This window comes from Marmota marmota, unplaced genomic scaffold, assembly GCF_001458135.2.
Source record: "Marmota marmota marmota unplaced genomic scaffold, marMar, whole genome shotgun sequence".
NCBI lineage: Eukaryota > Metazoa > Chordata > Mammalia > Rodentia > Sciuridae > Marmota > Marmota marmota.
The window spans coordinates 6,199,692-6,217,298 of NW_026000037.1; the positions used below are offsets into that span (position 1 = coordinate 6,199,692).

Sequence of the window (17,607 nt, forward strand, 5' to 3'; positions counted from 1 at the left end):
AGGCCTCTGGGGCTGTTCTGCCAGTGGGTCGCAGGTCCGCCTACCTTGCAGGCGCGGGGGGAGGGGGCGGCTCTGCCTCTCAGCAGGCCGCTGCTCCTCTTCTGCCGGTGGGTCGCAGGCCCGCCTACCTTGCAGGAGTGATTGGAAGCTCTGCCCCTCCGCGGGCCACTGGGCCTTTTCTGTCGGTGGTCACAGTTCCGCCTACCTGGCAGGCGCGGGGGGTGGGGGGCGGCTCTGCCCCTCAGCAGTCTGCTGGGCCTGCTCTGTGGGTGGTCACAGTTCCGTCTTGGTAGTCTCTTATTCCAAATATTGCACTTACATCTCTTTTCCTTCGTCTATCAATTCCAAAGAGTATTAGATGCCTTGACAAAAGATTACGAAATTACTTTACCTACATTAATCCCCCAACTCTCTCCTTTCTAAATTTGATACTTATAGTTTTTTTTTATTTATATATGACAGTGGATGCATTACAATTCTTATTACATATATAGAGCACAATTTTTCATATCTCTGGTTGTATACATAGTATATTCACACCAATTCATGTCTTCATACCTGTAGTATGGATAATAATGATCATCACATTCCACCATCATTAATTACCCCATACTCCCTCCTTCCCCTCCAACCCCTCTGCCCTATCTAGAGTTCTTCTATTCCTCCCATGCTCCCCTTCCCTACCCCACTATGAATCAGTCTCCTTATATCAAAGAAAACATTCAGCATTTGGTTTTTTGGGATTGGCTAACTTCACTTAGCATTATCTTCTCTAGCTCCATCCATTCACCTGCAAATGCCATGATTTTATTCTCTTTTATTGCTGAGTAATATTCCATTGTGTATATAAGCCACATTTTTTTATCCATTCATCCATTGAAGGGCATATAGGTTGGCTCCACAGTTTAACTATTGTGAATCGTGCTGCTGTAAACATTGATGTGGCTGTGTCCCTGTGGTATGCTGTTTTTAAGTCCTTTGGGTACAGACTGAGGAGAGGGATAGCTGGGTCAATAAATGGGCCAGGGACCTGAACAGTTACTTCTCAGAAGAGAATATACAATCAATCAACAAATATATGAAAAAAATGTTCATCATCACTAGCAATTAGAGAAATGCAAATCAGAACCACTCTAAGATTTCATCTCACTCCAGTCAGAATGGCAGCTATTATGAAGACAAACAACAGTAAATGTTGGAGAGGATGTGGGGAAAAAGGTACACTCATACGTTGCTGGTGGGACTGCAAATTGGTGCAGCCAATATGGAAAACAGTATTGAGATTTCTTGGAAAATTGGGAATGGAACCACCATTTGACCCAGCTATCCCTCATGCTTTTTAATTTTTTCCTAATATCAAAGGTATGGTAACTCAGTATCGTTCTAGTTTTATTTTTCTAATTATGAGTGAGTCTGAACAGTTTTCTCTCTCTTTGTCAAACGCCTTTATCCCATTTGTCTATAGGTTTTGTTCTTTGTCCCATTGCAAGGCTGAAGAGGGATCCCCACCCCACCAGGCCTTCTTCTAGTTAGTACTTCTGTGGTTTTATGTTTTTTCTCCAGTGAGATTCCTAGTATAGTTAGGGTTTCTTTGTATCACGTAAGTTGTAAATCTAACTTTGTCTTTTCCCAGTGGAAGCCCAGTTGTTTGAACACCATTTATTTAAAAGTCCATTTTTATGCCAGTGATTTGAAGTGCCACCTTTATCCCACATCAAACCTCTGTACAAACCTGTCTATTCCTGGCCTTCTGCTCTGTTCCACTGGCCTACCCGTCTCTCCTTGTGCTGGCACTTGGCAGTTTTAATCATGGAGGGTTTACAGCATGTTTTAATGTCCGGGGCCTCCTCTTTCCCTCTGGTGTTGTTTTAGCGTCCTCTTGACTATTGTTGCCTGTTCGTTCATAAAAGCCGTAATATCATAGAACCTATCTCTGTGAAGAAGCTTGTTGGCAATTTCACTGAAATGGCCCTAAATATGTAAATTACTTAGGAGGAAGAGATATGTTTACAATGCTGAGTTGTCCCATCCAAGAACAGAGGTCTTTGTGATGGTTCGTGTCTGCTCTGTGTGTCTAAACGCTCTGTGTGTCTTTCAGAAGTGCTTCTTGTCCATTCTCCACGGTTCTTTCTTCCTATGTGCTGTGGTTTGAACGTGTGCCCTGAAATGCATGTGCTGGGAACCTGGTTCTAATGCCACTGTGTTGAGAGCGGGAGTGTGAAGGGGTGATGAGTCATGAGGGCTCTGCTGTGAGCAGGTGGGTTGGTTGTCACAGGAGTGGATTCCTGGTAAGAGGAAGCATATGAGCCTTCTCGGGCCACGTGATGGCTACCTCCATGTTTATGGTTCATGGGGTGCAAACCCTCGATTTCCCAGGTTCCAGAACCATGGGCCAAATAAATCTCTACTGTTTATAAGTTGGTATTCTATTTAACAGAATTCAACAGACTAAGGCATTGTATGAGAATTAATTTGTCAAGTTTTGTTATGTACATATATGAATCTACCACAGTGAATTTCACATTTGTGTATATCTATAAAGGATTAATTAAAAAAAAAAACACTAAAGATAAATAGAAGAAATGCCAGTAGCATAGAAAAAGGAAACAGGGAAAGAGAGGAGGGAGGAAAGGCAGAAATACTGGGCAGTGAACTGGAGCAAATTTTCTTGCATACTTGCATATGTATGTCGAAATGAACCTCCGTATTATGTAAGACTATAATGAACAAATTTAAAAAAAAAATTTTAAAACCCTGTTGATTGAAATTCCATTAAATTTACAGATTGAGTGTAACTGAGGTCTTTGTGATTTTGCATTTTCCAACCCAAGAATACATATGTATCTCCATTTGGTTAGCTTTTATTTTAGACTATCAATAAATATGTCTTTATAATTTTTCCTTAAGCAGTCTTGAACATATATTGCCAGTTTTATTTCAAGATCCTGATTAGTATTTGTTTTCTGTTGTTGTTGCTATTGTAAAAGGAATCCATCTTAAAATTACAGTTCTCCTTCTCTCTATTTACATGCACAAGCTGATATTGTAAACCATTGCTTTAACGCCTTTGTATCACCAGTATGTCCTCTGTTTCTTCCTACTAATCCTTTACTCCTTTTTTACTCCTTCCATGGTGTTGTTTATTTCCTCCTTAACAAAATTAGCTAGAAGTGATAATAAAGGATATTCTTATTTTTGATCAGAACTTAAACAGTAGTGTTTGTGATATTCATCATGAGGCATAATATTTGCTGTACATTTTGAGTAGATGCCCTTTATCAGGTTAAGGAGTTGCCCTCCTGGTTTTTTTGTTTGTTTGTTTGTTTGTTTGTTAGCTATCAGTTTAATCATATTATTGAATACTATAAAATATTTTAATGTCTGGGGGCCTCCTCTTTCCCTCTGCATTGGGTTTTGTTTTAGTGTCCTCTCGACTATTGTTACCTGTTTGTTCATAAAAGCTGTAATATCACAGAACCTACCTCTGTGAAGAAACTTGTTGGCAATTTTTCTCCATAATATAAAATTTTGATATTTGAAATAATAATATATTAATATATGTTTGAAAGTTTCTGAAATTTGTTTGCTAATATTTTATTTTGAAAATTTGCATCTCTGTTCAGGAGCATGATTAAATTTTCAGTTTTCTGTCTTTTGAGATCAAAGTATATCTGCCTCATGAGATGTGTGTTTGCGTATAGGTTTCTTTCTCTTTTTTCCATTCTCTTCAAGACTTTGGAATTATTTATTCCTTGAAGATGTGGTAGAATTTCTGTTTAAAACTCTTTGGCCCTGGTGTTTTTTAATGAGCAGATTGCAATTACTGATTCAATTTCTCCAGTTCCTCAGTGGTTTATTCAGATTTTCTGTTTCTTTTTCAAACAATTTTGATTATGTATTTCAGTAAAACCTCCTGTTTCCCTTATTTTCTAATTCATTTACAATATATTTGCTAAAGCATTCTTTTATGATCCCTAACCATCATGTTTGTAGCTGTAGACTCCGTTTGTCCACAGTATCTTTTATTTGTACTTTCTTTTTGTTGAAAAAAAAAGAAAGTTTATCTACTTTTAAAGAATTGGCTTTGGGTCTGTAATTTTTTTCCCCCTACTACTTCATTATTTTGGTTCATTAATTTTCAGTTTTTATCCTTTTCTTTCCTCTATTCAATTTTCTTTGCTGAGATTTCTTTTCCCTAATTTTTTTGATTGTACATTTAGGTCATTAATTTCCAAACTTTTATGTCAAGTGCATGTACTTAAGCAATAAATTTCCCTCTAACTGTAGCTTTATCTGCACCTTAGAGATTTTTATAAATAGAGTTTTAAATGTAACTCAGGGCTAAATATTTACAATTATTCTTCTTATTATTAATCTGTGACCTACTTAAAATCATTTCAGAAACTTCTTATTAAAGATACATTCAGACTTTTTCTTCTGGATGGTAGATTAAAATTAGAAGTTGATTAAGATCTTGCTTAGAGAGAAGAAAAACATGTTTTAAAATCCCCATATGCATAAGATTTTTGTTTTTTAAAAATCATTGATTTAGCCAGGCATGGTGGTGCATGCCCATAATCCCAGTGGCTCGGGAGACTGAGGCAGGAGGATCCATGTTCAAAGCCAGCTTCAGCAAAAGTGAGGTGCTAAGCAACTCAGTTAGATTTTGTCTCTAAATAAAATACAAAATAGAACCGGGGATGTGGCTCTGTGGTGGAGTGTCCTCGAGTTTAATCCCCAGAATCTCCCCAAAAAAGAAAAAAATCATTGATTTATAATTTAATTGCCCTGTGGTCAAGGAAATCTTTTTGTAGATATCAGTTCTTTGCTATATGTTTACATGTATTTTGTGGCCTAAAATGTCATCAGTTTCTGCAAATGTACAATGTGTACTTGAACAGATGGTGTATTTTTTTTTGTTAGGTAGAGAAATATATATATATATTCTACTCTACACTAATGGTTGCAGTATGTTTCATGCCACAGCATAAATAGAAAACTCTTATATTTGTACAATATAGTAGCATAAACTTGAGTTGATTTAAAAGTGTTTTATATAGTTTAGTGAAATATTTATTACACATTCTTTATGTAAATTACAAGAAAAAATACAAAATATTAGATAAGTCACTAACTATAGTAGTCTCCCCTTATCTGAGGTTTCATTCTCTGTGGTTTCAAACACTGGTGATCAACCACACTCTGAAAATATTAAATATAAAACTCCAGAAATAATTCATGAGTGTTAAATTGCACCCATTCTGAGCAATGTGATGAAATCTCCCGTGTCCTGCTCCATTTTGACCGGGAGATGAACCACCCCTTTGCCCAGTATATCCGTACTCTGTGTGCTGCCCATCCTGGTCAGTGGCCGTCTCAGTTACCAGATCAACTGTCATGGTGTCACAGTGCTTGTGTTCAAGTCACCCTTGCCTGACCTAATATGGCCCCAAAGTGCAAGAGTAACGATGCTGGCAATTTGGATATGCCAAACCAGGAGCCATAAAGTGCTTTTTTTAAAGTGAAAAGGTAGAAGTTGTAGAATTAATAGGTGAAGAAAAAAAATCCTATGCTGAGGTTATTAAGATCTATGATAAGTTACTGTCATTAATCTCCTACTGTAGCTAACTTATAAATTAAACTTTATTTTAGATATGTATAGGGACAACATACTATATCTAGGGTTTGGTGCCGTTTGTGGTTTCAGTCATCCACTGGGGTTTTAAAACATTATCCCAGGCAGTCATGGGGGACTACTGTATTTAACCTAAATAAAATATTTTTAAAAATTTACAGGAGAAGCTTGGATTTTTTCCCATGAACATAATAATTTTACATCTGGTTTTATGTTTCAAGTGGCTATACTATAATGATCTCTTCTAATCTCTCCAAATTCTTAGTGGTAAAAGAAAAAAAAAAAAACAATGAAAAACTAGACCCAAATAAGTGGCAAAAAAAATCATGAAAATCGTTAAAAATTTTATCTTCTATTTCACGAAAAAAATGTAATGTTAAACTATCCTGTGATGGGCATGGTGGCTCTGAAAGGTGTCCATTTGACTAGGTGGATTGCTTCACAGGAGTCCCCTCGTTGCTGAAAGCTCAGTCCTTGTCCCCAATGTCAATCCAATAATGAGGACACAGTTTGGAGAAAAAGTAAAAAGAAGGTTTGTTGCTTTGTTAGCAGAGGAGAAACACAGGGGACTCCTGTCCCAAAGGCTGTGATGCTGCCCATCAGCACGAACGGGGGCTTTTAAAGAGGTGACTCAAAGGCTACATTCCAGAGTTCTCTGTTGGAGTTGTAATTCACTTGTTAATTTGGGAGACAGTCATTTCTGGTGCCATCCCCAAAGTCTGGATTACTTCATTCTTATGGTGGGTGTACTCAGGGACAGGTAAATCTGCCTAGGATGAGGAAGAAAGGTAATCCTGTTTCCCCTGAGACTGGGGAGGAGCAGGGAGAGAGGAAGAGAAAGAAACATGTCCATTTAAAAAATAAACTGCAGGGGCAGAGCAGCCAGGGTTATATGCAAAGCGTGAAGTGGGCCTTCCCTGCGTGTTTCGCGTCAGGGTGGGCTATGAGAGGCACTTTGCAAAGCTCTGGGGGTGGAAGTGGAGGTGAAGCCATTCTGCTTGGTGTGCTGGGAGGTCGGGGCAGGTGCTTCTGAAAGCTCACTAGGTTGCTTATCTGTTGGCTCATCTCATTTGCTTCTGGAAGGCTCTGGGCCTGAACCTGATATACCTTCCTCTGGATCTTCCTTCAGCTTCCCTGATCCAGGTGTGCATTTAGCCCTGCAACCAAGAGTATCCGCAGCTCCCTGGGGGAGGAGACGCAGGTCCGGGCCTTGGTTTCAGGCCACCCTTCTGGTTCCAGTTTGACTTCCCTCTCCCTCTTTACTCACATCTTTTCCGTTCTTGGGCTTCAAATCCAATATTCAATGCAAAAATAATATCCTAACAGAGACTGATGAATTCCCACCAACACTTAAAGTCAAATCCTTGTAATCTGACTCCTTATCTCCTAGTGGTTCAGCTTTTCTAATGGAACCTTGACTTATGTACAAAGGACAAGTAGATTCAAATCCAAACAAAATTTCACATTCAAGTATTTTTAAATCTAGTGAAGCTTTCCTCCGACAATACCCGGTTACTCGCACCTGGAACGGCCAATGACTGCCTTGGCCAGTTGGGCAGGGACAGGCCTGCTCTCTACTTCTCTTTTTCTCCTAGGTTGCAGCCCCGCTCTTTAAAAGGACTCAGCAGCTCCTGCCTTGGCCTCCAGGTACGAGAGCTGCCAGGAAAGAAGGCCGCTGTCATGCTGGAAAGACCGCGTGGAGGAGACCTGACTTGATGTGCACAGGGAGAGGGCCCTTGGCGAGTCCAGCCATCTAGCCCCGGTCAGGACAGCAGGTACACAGCCATCTTGAACTCCCTGCCCAGTCCAGCCCAGCCACCCGCTAAATACAGACAAGTGACCCCAGGTTACCTCATGTGGAGCCAAAGAACTGCCAGCCGTGTTCTGGCCAGTGTCCTGACCCAGAAGGTGATGGGACCGAATGCAGAGATTGTTGTTTAAACTCTCATGTCTGAGGGAGCTTGTTGCATGGAAATGGAGAACCAGAATGTGACTCAATATCTAGGTGTCCCTCCACTTCCCATGAGTTATGTCCCCCAAACCCATCGTCAATCCAAAAGGTCTTAAGTTTAAAATGCCTTTAACGCACCTGACTTACCAAGCACCACAGCTGGCATCACGCTACACTGCGGAGCGCGGGTTCTTTACCTGTGACCCTGCGTGGACAGGGAGCTGCAGCTCTCCGTCTGTCATCTTGAGAATACGACACCATGTATCTCTAACCTGGGAAAAGACCAGAATTTGAAATTCAAAGTATGATTTCCACTGAATGCATAGTGCTTTTGCACCATTGTAGAATAATAAAAAAAAAAAAACACCAAGTCATAAATTGAGGGCCATCTGTACACGAAGAAAGGTATCTGGGGCCACTGCCTGGAAAAGCACTTACCTGGAGCCTACTTCCCCCATTTCCTCACCCTTCCACGGAAGTGTGGGCTGCATTCCTTGCTCCTCAGGCCCTGGAGCACCAGGCCCCTGCAGGTCCACCGCAGGCAGGGTTTGTCCTGCTGGGCTAGCTACGGCCTGCCTCCCGGACTTGGCCCACCTTGGTCACAAGCCTGCCTCCCGGACGTGGCCCACCTTGGTCACGAGTGCACGTGGCATAGCCCTGAGCGCTCCATTCTGCTCTCAGCTCAGCTCTGACACTGCAGGCTCCCACCTGACCTTGCCCTGCTGCATGCAGCCTCCTTCCCAGGTGCCTTGGATGGGGCTTCTAACGCCTGGGACTCCTGGCAGCAATCCCTGCCAGACTGCCCTGAGGGCCCGGGGGCTCAATAGCTCACAGCACATCTGTAACTGATTCCTGGCCTTCCCGAGTGTCTGGCACCGCTGTGAGCAACTTTGAATTAAGTCAAGCTTCTTAATTATGTAGCCCAAATTTTCTAAATTTTTACTAATTTTTTATGTGCCGGATCACTCCTTTCCTGTCTTGTAACTTTTATTACTTAAGCTATCCTTTCTTGAAATCCTAATTTCATCATTATTTATTATGCTAATCAGCTGTCTTGAGCTCTCAGATCTGTTTCCTGCCCTCTTATTCTGCTCTATACTGTGGGCAACTAACTACATTCACAGACCCTTCTGATGCCCAAGTGAAGTTGGTCACTGGAAGACACTGGGAGGGGATTAGAGGCCTCCTGTGGTGTCTCCAGTGGTGGCCCTGTCTCCTCAGTGACTCCAACTCAGGTCATGTTTCAGCTTGCCCACTGGCCTGGCTCTGAGCCCCGCTCCACCAGTCCAGGGATCCGAGCAGTGTCCTGCTGTTTTTAATGTCTGGATTGTCTCTCTGTCCTCTCTTTGACTTCTTTGTGCTTACGTGATCCACATATGCAATTAAATTCCCTCTGTCAAAAGGACTTACCATGATTTCTAGTTCAGGGATGGATACTGACTGATAGATAATATTATTACCATTATAGTAATAATTATTGATCTTATTTTCTACTTTCAGTTGTAATATAAGTCTACTCCTATGTTTTCTAATTGCTTTGGTCACCCTTGATTTTTGCTTTCAGTTTATTTATCTTTGCTGAGAATTTTCTTCTTTGTACAGTGTAGGCTTTGTATTTGTGAAGTCTGTGTTTTGGAAAACTTAACACCTTCAGAACTTACAATTACAGCCCCTGACTTATGAGAGTCAGACTTAAAGTTTTCTGACTCTGCAATGGTGTGACAGTGATATGCATTCAGGAGAAACTGTACTTTAAATTTTGGATTTTGTGTTACCCTTTATACATGCATGATTACATGTCCTGTGTGATTCGGCACCATGTGCAGCTAGAGAAATGAGAAGTTGTGCTGTATTTGCGTACCATGTGTCAAAATTGCATTCTACTGTCATGTTTAACTAATTAGAACAAATATTTTAAAATTTTTGAATTTTGGTCTCTTCCCTGGCTAGCACTGTGCTTTGTGCTATAAGCTATAATATTTGGTAAGTTATGTGCATTAATTGCATTTTTGACTTAGGATATTTTAAATTTACAATGGGCTTGTCAGATGTAACTTCATTGTTAAGTCAAAGAATGTCTGTACAGCTTTTTGTCATTTATTTCATATCTCAATGCAGGAGGAAATGAAAAGACCAATAGGGCAGAGGCCAGGACTACCTACCGCGCTTCCATTCCATAGTAATTTAATTTTAAGTTTAATTATTGTTACACGTTCTCTTTTATATAGGAAAATAAGGTTCCTCCCTCCCCACTACTCACACTCCATCCCTTCCAGGAATTGCTTTGGCATCTACAGGTCAGCAAACTGAAAAAGAATCAAAATTTCAGGCTGAAAAGAAGTGTACATACAAAAAGAGATTCAGATATGCATTTTAAAAAAAGGAAATTCTTATGTTCAGAAAAAAAAAAATAGGGGAATGTGACCTTGAAGGCCTGTGAGAAGGTCAGGGTGGGTTTTTAAGGCTTTAGAACATTAGGACATTTTTCTCAGTTGAGTCTTAACTTTCAGAAAGGGTGATGTACAGCTGGGTTAGGTGTGGAGGGACTGAGTTCATCTCATGGTCTTTTCTCTTTTTTTTCCCACGTATTTATTTTACCCTCATCTTTTTACTGCGAATTGAACTCAGGGATGCTCTACCACTGGGCTACAGCCCCAGCCCTTTTTATTTTTTGCTTTGTGGCAGGGGAATTTCACTAAGTTACCCAGGCTGGCCTTGAAATCGTGATCCCCCTGCCTCACCTTCTCAACAGCTGTGGTGACAGCCTTGGGCCATCAAACCCACCTGCCCAGTTTGCCCTGACCCTTGAATCAGAGTTAGGTAGTGCAGTGGACTGAACTGTGTCCTCTAGTATTCACAGGGCAGAGCTCTACCCCTCAGTGTACTTGGGGAGAGGGTCTTTAAAGAGACAAGTTTCCATAATGTCACAAGGGTGGGCCCTAATCCAACATGATTAGTGCCTTATAAGAGGAAGAGACCCCAGGGACGTGGGCAGACACAGGAAAGGCCAGTGTGGACACGGCGAGAAGGAGGCTGTCTGCAGGTGAAGGAGAGAGGCCCCAGGGAAACCAAGCCTGAGGACATTTTTGACTTCTAGATTCCAGAACTGTGAGAAAATAAATGTCTGCTCTTCAAACCACCCAGTTTATGGTATTGGGTCATGGCAGCCTGATTAACAAATACAGCTGGGTGCAGAACTCTAACTGAATGTCTTTGTGCAGTGCTCTGAGGTGTTGTTCTTTGAAGTTCTGCAGTGTATCTCTGTGCCTTTTGGGTAATGCCTAAAATCTGTTTTCTAGTTATGAATTCTTTTGCTTTATCTAATGTACTATTTAAGCCATCCATTTAAGTTTTTAATTTCCTTTACGTATCCCAATGGGATGGGGTCATTTTTACCTAGACTGCTCTCTCCACATAGGGTACAGGCCTTCAGCAGGGCTAGCCTTCTGTGCAAGGTTCTCATCCAGGGCCAGTGCTTCCCTCATGTCCCTATGTGGGCATGAAATTCCAAGCCCTCAGGTGGAAAGAATCAGTGGTCACCTCTCCACCACCTCGCTGTAGCTGGTCGACTAGTCGACCTTTGGCACGTTGTTCTATTTTCAATTTTCTGTTTCTGGAGGCTGGGTCTTTCTTTCTTGAAAGCTTAACTATGAAACATCACATGGTACCCCGATTAACTAAATAATTTTTATGGATTTATTGGTTAAAATTTTTTTCTTAATATATTTGTGGTTGTTGATAGACCTTTATTTATTTATACACGGTGCTGAGAATCCAACCCAGTGCCTCACACATGCCAGGCAAGTGCACTATGCTGAACCACAGCCACAGCCACAGCCCTGAAATTTTTTAAATGCAACTTATGCAGGATAAATAAATATGAGGTAGATCATATGGCATTTGGTTCGGTTTCTTTGCTAATAACAAATTATCTCATATTAAAATAAATATATATCAAACATCTTAAATTTGTATTTAATCAAGCATTTCTGTTTTTAAAGCAGTATTTATCTTAGTCTTCCACTTACTAAAACAGAAAATCTTGAGTAACACTTGATAATGAGAAGAAGAAGGAAAAAAAGCCTCATTATTAGTTTTTGAAAGAGAAAGACAATTTAAGTTGTTCTGGGGCCAAAGAAAACTACCAGAAAATTCCTTCTTGATTCTTAAACAGCACTGAGAAGCCAGATAGGACAAGGACAAGGTGGGCTCCTGGAAGTCCGTGAGGAGCAGCTTACCTTACCAAAGGACTGAGCTCAGTCCTTGGAAGCCGGACTGGCATTTTCCATCATCTAATTGAAGCTCGGATGAATTATTGTTGAAGGACAAAGGATGCAAGGGCAGTTGGATTTTGTGTGTGTGTGTGTGTGGGGGGGGGTATAATCAGAAAGTTCTAAGAGTCAGAATGAGAGACTGAGGCCTGGGATTTTGCAGTCAGATTTATAGAAGGCTATTTAAGGACCACAGGCACCTACATGAGTGACCCCACTGCCCCGGGGTGGATGGAGGCTTCTCGTATCCTTCCTAGGGTAACTCGAGGCTTCGAGTAATATCTGCAAGTGTTTGGGATTGCTAAAGAGCTGCCCTACAGGATCCACGGGGTCTTGCCCTTCTCCAACCATTCAATAAATAGCACTCAGCGGAGATTCTGGCTGAGGATACTTGTTTTCAAAACAACAGCCCTGAGCCAACCTCCTTAAGCAGTTCCATATGTTTCTATGGAGAGTTTATGGATTGTGGCCTCCGGAATTCTTTTGTTTATCACTGGGAATCCAAGTCCTGAAAGCTGCTAACTAACCATGAGGTTTTTCTGGTTATACAAGTCGTTGGACCTCTTAAGGACTTTGACATGAGGACCACTTTCTGTGGAATAAGAATTAGTGGTTTAAAAAGAGTGCATTTAGCAGTATCAGTCAAGTATCAGTTTCTGAATGTTGTTACTGGCTGGGCCTTTACTTTTTTGCTTTCTATTATTATTATTATTTTTTAAACTGGACTGTGCTGCCTTATGTATATTCTTAAATGAGGCCCTTAAAGGGAAACCAGAGCAAAGTCTTCAAAGAGGAATTTTATTTATTTATTTTTTTAATGAACAAATATGTTGGGCACACCTGAGAAGACAGAAAGACGGGTCCTTTCCTGCCTGGGGCTGAAAGGCACAGCTCCTCAAAACACTAAGGACTCATTCCTTCCCTGGGCAATGAGTCCCCTCCCCTGGGCAATGACTCCTCCCCTCCCCCATCCAAGCCCAGTGAGCAGAGCTGCTCCTCTGCCCTTGCCAATCCCATGCCCAACACATGGCGGATCTATCCTGTTTCCAGGAAAGAGGTTTCCGTGGAATGCTTCATCAGCCTTAATCATAGCTACTATTTACTGGGCACTTTGTGCCAAGTACTGTAGTCTTTTTATATTTGATCTCTTTTAATCCTCTTCTCACACTAGCCCAGTGAGGTGGGTACTGTAATCATCTCTCTTTTTACAGATAAAGAAATCGAAGCTCAGCGTTTTGAGCAATTTGCCTGAAGTTCCTTAATAGCTGCATTAGCCTACTACTTTAATTTTTGCTACCAGTGGCAGAGTTGGGATGCGAATTCAGGCTGCCTGATGTGAAGCTGTTCTCCGCCAGGCTGTCCCCCTCCCCCTCTCTCCCAGGAAGGGACTTCTGCCCTGAAGGCTCAGCCTCTGCCGCTCTCCTAGCTTGGAAACACTACTGTTCTTTTAAAATGTCGTTTGTGTTGCTTTTCCTGCTGTTTCACATACAGCAGTGCAGAAGAGGGGCTGGTCATCTCCCGATAAAACAATCCTTCACACATGTGAGCACCATCCGCAGCTGATGACATCTGGCTTCTCCAGAGCGTGAATGACGTGCCAGCACCCCGGGTTGACACCCTTGGAAGGCCTGGGTGCCTGCTGCCCAGGCTGACGAGTGACTCAGCAGAGAGCACACCATGCTGCGTTTGGTCTCCACAGATGAGTCAGCCCTGACGAATGGCCAGCTCTAGTGTGGCCCCCTGACGTTTTAACAGAATATTAATTGCCCTGTCACTTCCTGTTCCACACAGCTGGGTGGGATTGCTACCAGCCACACTGTGGAGCAGCTACATAGTTCAGCCCAGCCCAGAAAGGTTTCCTGTGGTGGGTGAGATGACAACATGCACAAGGGTCAGACTCCAGATGTGGGAATCTGGACTTTCCTTCTCTTGGGGAAAAACATCGCCTCGTTATCATCTCAGAAGGTTTTCAGTACAGATTCAGGGCCAACGCCTGCAGAAAGAGCCCAGCTTCTCTCACCGGGAGGGCACCAGTGTGGTCCATGTGAAGGTCCCCGGGGCTCCGAGGCCACCTACCCCAGAGCCCAGGGACCAGGGGCCAGGGGCCGGGGGAGAGTGTTTAGGCATGAATGAGGGGAACCAGATCTAACGTGCTCCTTGAAGGTGGAAGTCATTTCAAGAAGAGGAGCAAGTTATTTCCTGGATCGAGGGCCTGCAGCTGGTGGGAAGAGCACACAGCGGCCGGGTGGGGAGTTTCCCTTCATTCTTTCATTCACTCATTCGTTCATCTGTTCTTTCTTCCCACAGACCTTCACCTCAGGCTGCAGAACTCACTCACAGTATATTCAGAGGGGAGAAGAAAATGCGACTTCATTTTTCTTTATTGGCTGATACAATGTTCCTCCCAAGTCTGTCCCTGGACTCCAGGGTTAAATTGTAGCCTGACGTTGTAAACTTAGTCCATTGGGCTCCAGGTGGACACTGGGTTTCCTTTCGGCTTTCCAATGTCCCCTCCTTCCCTCTGCTCCTAGGCAGGTTCTGAGCATATAGGTGCCCGGTGGATGGAATCCTCACTCAGACGTTGTGTGATGCTGTCAGCTGGGAAGGTCCTGGCCCCCCTCGCTGGCCTGTGTGGCAGAGCGGTTCCCACAGGGAACCAGGGAAGAGCATGGCCCCAAGGCTTGGTCTTTATGCCCCGGTGAGGCTAAGGAAGGCGCTGGCTTGGTTCTGACTGCAGGCCCCGCTGCTCCTCCAGTACTTTCTACGAGGGAAAAAGAGAAAGAAAGGAGCTTTCAGGTGAGAAGACGTGTCAGTGAGCTTCTGCTGCACTGATGCTGTGTAACAAACCACCACTGATACTCAGGAGCTTAAATACATATTTATTTAGCTAAATCAGCAATAAATATTTATTTAGTTCAGGGTGGGCAATCTTTTTTTCTGTAAAGTGCCAAACAGTAAATCTTTCAGGCTTTACAAACCATACATTTTGAACTTTGTCCACAAAAGCAGCCATAGGCCACATGTGAATAAATAAATGTCACTATGTTCCAATAAAACTATATTGATGGACAATGAAATTTGACTTTTATTTAATTTTCTTTCTTTTTTAAAAATTTTATTTATTCATTCATTTTAGTTGTTGATGGACCTTTATTTTTTATTTATAGGTGGTGCTGAGAATTGAACCCAGTGCCTCACACATTCGAGTGAGGCAAGCGCTCTACCACTGAGTCACAACCCCAGCCCCTTTATTTAATTTTCATGTGTCATGAAATATTATCCTTTTGATCTTCAACCATGAAGTCGAATGGCCCGTGACTGCCCCCTGCCCCCGTGGACCATACAAAAGCAGATGGTGCCCAGATTTGGGCCATGGCTGCAGCCAACTGACCCCGAGCTCTTTCCCGAGTCTGCCCTGGGATGGGCTGTGCTTGCTGGTGAATGTGCAGGAGCTGTGAGGTGGCTGGGGGGCTCTGCTGGTTTTTGACTGGGCTTGTGCTGTGTCTGGGGTGGCCAGTCCAGGGTGGGCATGGCTGCAGCGACTGGCAGGTGCCCTGCTGCCCAGCCAGCTGGCAGGTTAATCTGGGCTCCTTTTCCTCCAATGGCGAGGCACTGAGCATAGGAGATGTGCAAGGGCTTTGTGCTTGAGTTAGGTGGGCTACATCCTGTGAGCCAAACAGGCTACCAGCCTGCGGCCAGAAGGAAGGGTGGGGCAGGAAGGCTCCTCCCGTGAGAGGGCACCACCTGGGTACATGGCAAAGCACTGGGGCCATTAATACAATTCACCTGCAAGGACCTAACTTGGGAAGAATTTAAAAAACATTCTACTCGTACTCCTTTTTGTGATTAGGATGTGGTAGGAAATATAGAAATAAGGGCCACAGGCAGGTGAAACGCGTGATCAGAGAGTCTCTGAGAAGGCGCAGAGGCAAGGAGGAGCGTGCCCGTGAAGATGTCCTAGCTATGGCAAGTACGATGATTGACAGGGTGAGAGGAGAAAAGCCGGATTTCCACGTAGGCTTGACAATGCCTGGTTATGTAGGGGAGGCGCAGGGTGAGGTCCCGGTCCAAGAGAGAGCCTCAAGAGGGAGTGAAACTGGGCGTTCGCATCTTAACCCTCCAGCAGCATGTGGCACTTGATAAGGACACAGAGAGCACTGGGCGGCCCCCTCCCCTTTCTTTTCAGGAAAGGAAGGAATGAGAAAGGGCAGTCAGGGTTCACAGACTGATTCTCAACTCAAGGTGAAGTTTAGGAGTTTAGATCCGGTTGCAGGTTACAGTGGTTTTGGAGTGAAGGATCAGAACTCAGCCACTCCCTGGCTCCTTCCCTTTCCTTCCCTCTCTCCCCTCTTCTTCCTCCCTTTTCTCCCCCTCTCTCTTTCCCTCCCTCCCTTCCTTTCTTCCTGCTCATGCTTGAGCTGGGTACCAGGGGGAAATGGAGGCTCTGACCCTACAGACCCTGACCCGAGTCCTTGGCATCATGGGAAATGCCTTGGCTTGCTTTCTGGAGGTTGGCTGCGCCCCAAGCCTCCCCTGTTCACAACGGAGCCATAGATACAGCCTAGTTTTGTGCGGGGACCTGGGGGCTGGGTTATGAAACATCCTGTGCTGTCTGTGTGGTTTCCCGGTGGCAAAAATGGAAATGTGCTTGCCTTAGACGTCAAGCTTCAGTGTTCCTCTCGTAATCGTAGATGTGGTTTGAAGTTCATCACAGCAAATACAATGAGACCTGACAATTTAAAATGAAAATCACACATATCTGAAATGAGCCTCATAGGTTTCAGAGTAGAATATTCCAAAAGAGCGGGAGACACAATGGCCTTGTGTTTATGTCACCTGAATGTTAATGCTTTTCCCTTTCCTTATCTCCTAGGTCCCGCTGGCTGTCCAAGATCCCTTTATTCTTTGGCTAGAATCAATGGTATCATTAAAAAGGAATGTTTGGAAGCTGTTTCCTACCTCCACCCCCAGAATTTCAGATGGCATTTGCTTCCCTAGGAAAACAGACTTGAAACCAAGTTGAAGAAGAATAATTATTTGCATTTTGCTTTATGTTGCTGCTTTTCCCTCTAAAAAGAAACTTTTATCATCCTCGAGGTTTCATGTTGAGCAGACGCTTTGTTCTGTCCCTATGATCTTCCCTAATCTGTTCTCACTGCGTCAGTGAAAGGAATGAGCATAGGCCTGAAGGGAATCAGGCTAGGAGTGAACAGGGTGCTGGCAGCGATCTGGTAGAACCGGTCAGCTCTGTGCAGCTGCTGGTGGTGCTGGGCTAGTCTGCCTACATAGGCTCATCCAGAGCTTTCCATGCCCCGGGGGCGCTGAGCACTCCTGAGTCCTCACCTCCAGGCCTTCTTCTCCTCAAACAGTTAGATCTATATTCCCAACTATTGCTCGATATCATGATACCTTCCAAGTCTAATGATGCACCTCAAGTTCAACATGGCTGAAAGAGACTTTTGACTCTGCACCCACCTGGGCACCTGCTCCAACCCTCCCTGTACTAGTAAAGAGCTGCTTGCTTGACGTCCTAGGGGCCACCCTCACCCTTATGTGCTTCGTACCTCTCCTGCAGTCCAGCAGGCCCGTTCAGAACCTGGCCTCTTCTCAGCATCGTCCCTGCCGTAGCCTCACCGGCCATGGTCTCCCAGCTCCTGCTCACGGCCAACCTTCGTACAGCAGCTAGAGAGACATTTCTAATAAGGAAAGCTCCACCTGCTTAAATTTTTCTTATCCCACCCCCCCACCCC

At 43.6% G+C, this 17,607-nt stretch overlaps 1 long non-coding RNA gene across 1 annotated transcript in view; it reads left to right on the plus strand.

Annotated features, from left to right (window-relative positions):
* The window catches only part of LOC107136759, a 93,282-nt gene extending 85,085 nt beyond the window's left edge, over nucleotides 1–8,197 (plus strand). Inside the window, exon 3 of the long non-coding RNA XR_001502758.2 lies at nucleotides 7,231–8,197. This is a non-coding gene — a long non-coding RNA (uncharacterized LOC107136759). The remainder of the gene's footprint in view (nucleotides 1–7,230) is intronic.
* Nucleotides 8,198–17,607: the final 9,410 nt, after the last annotated feature.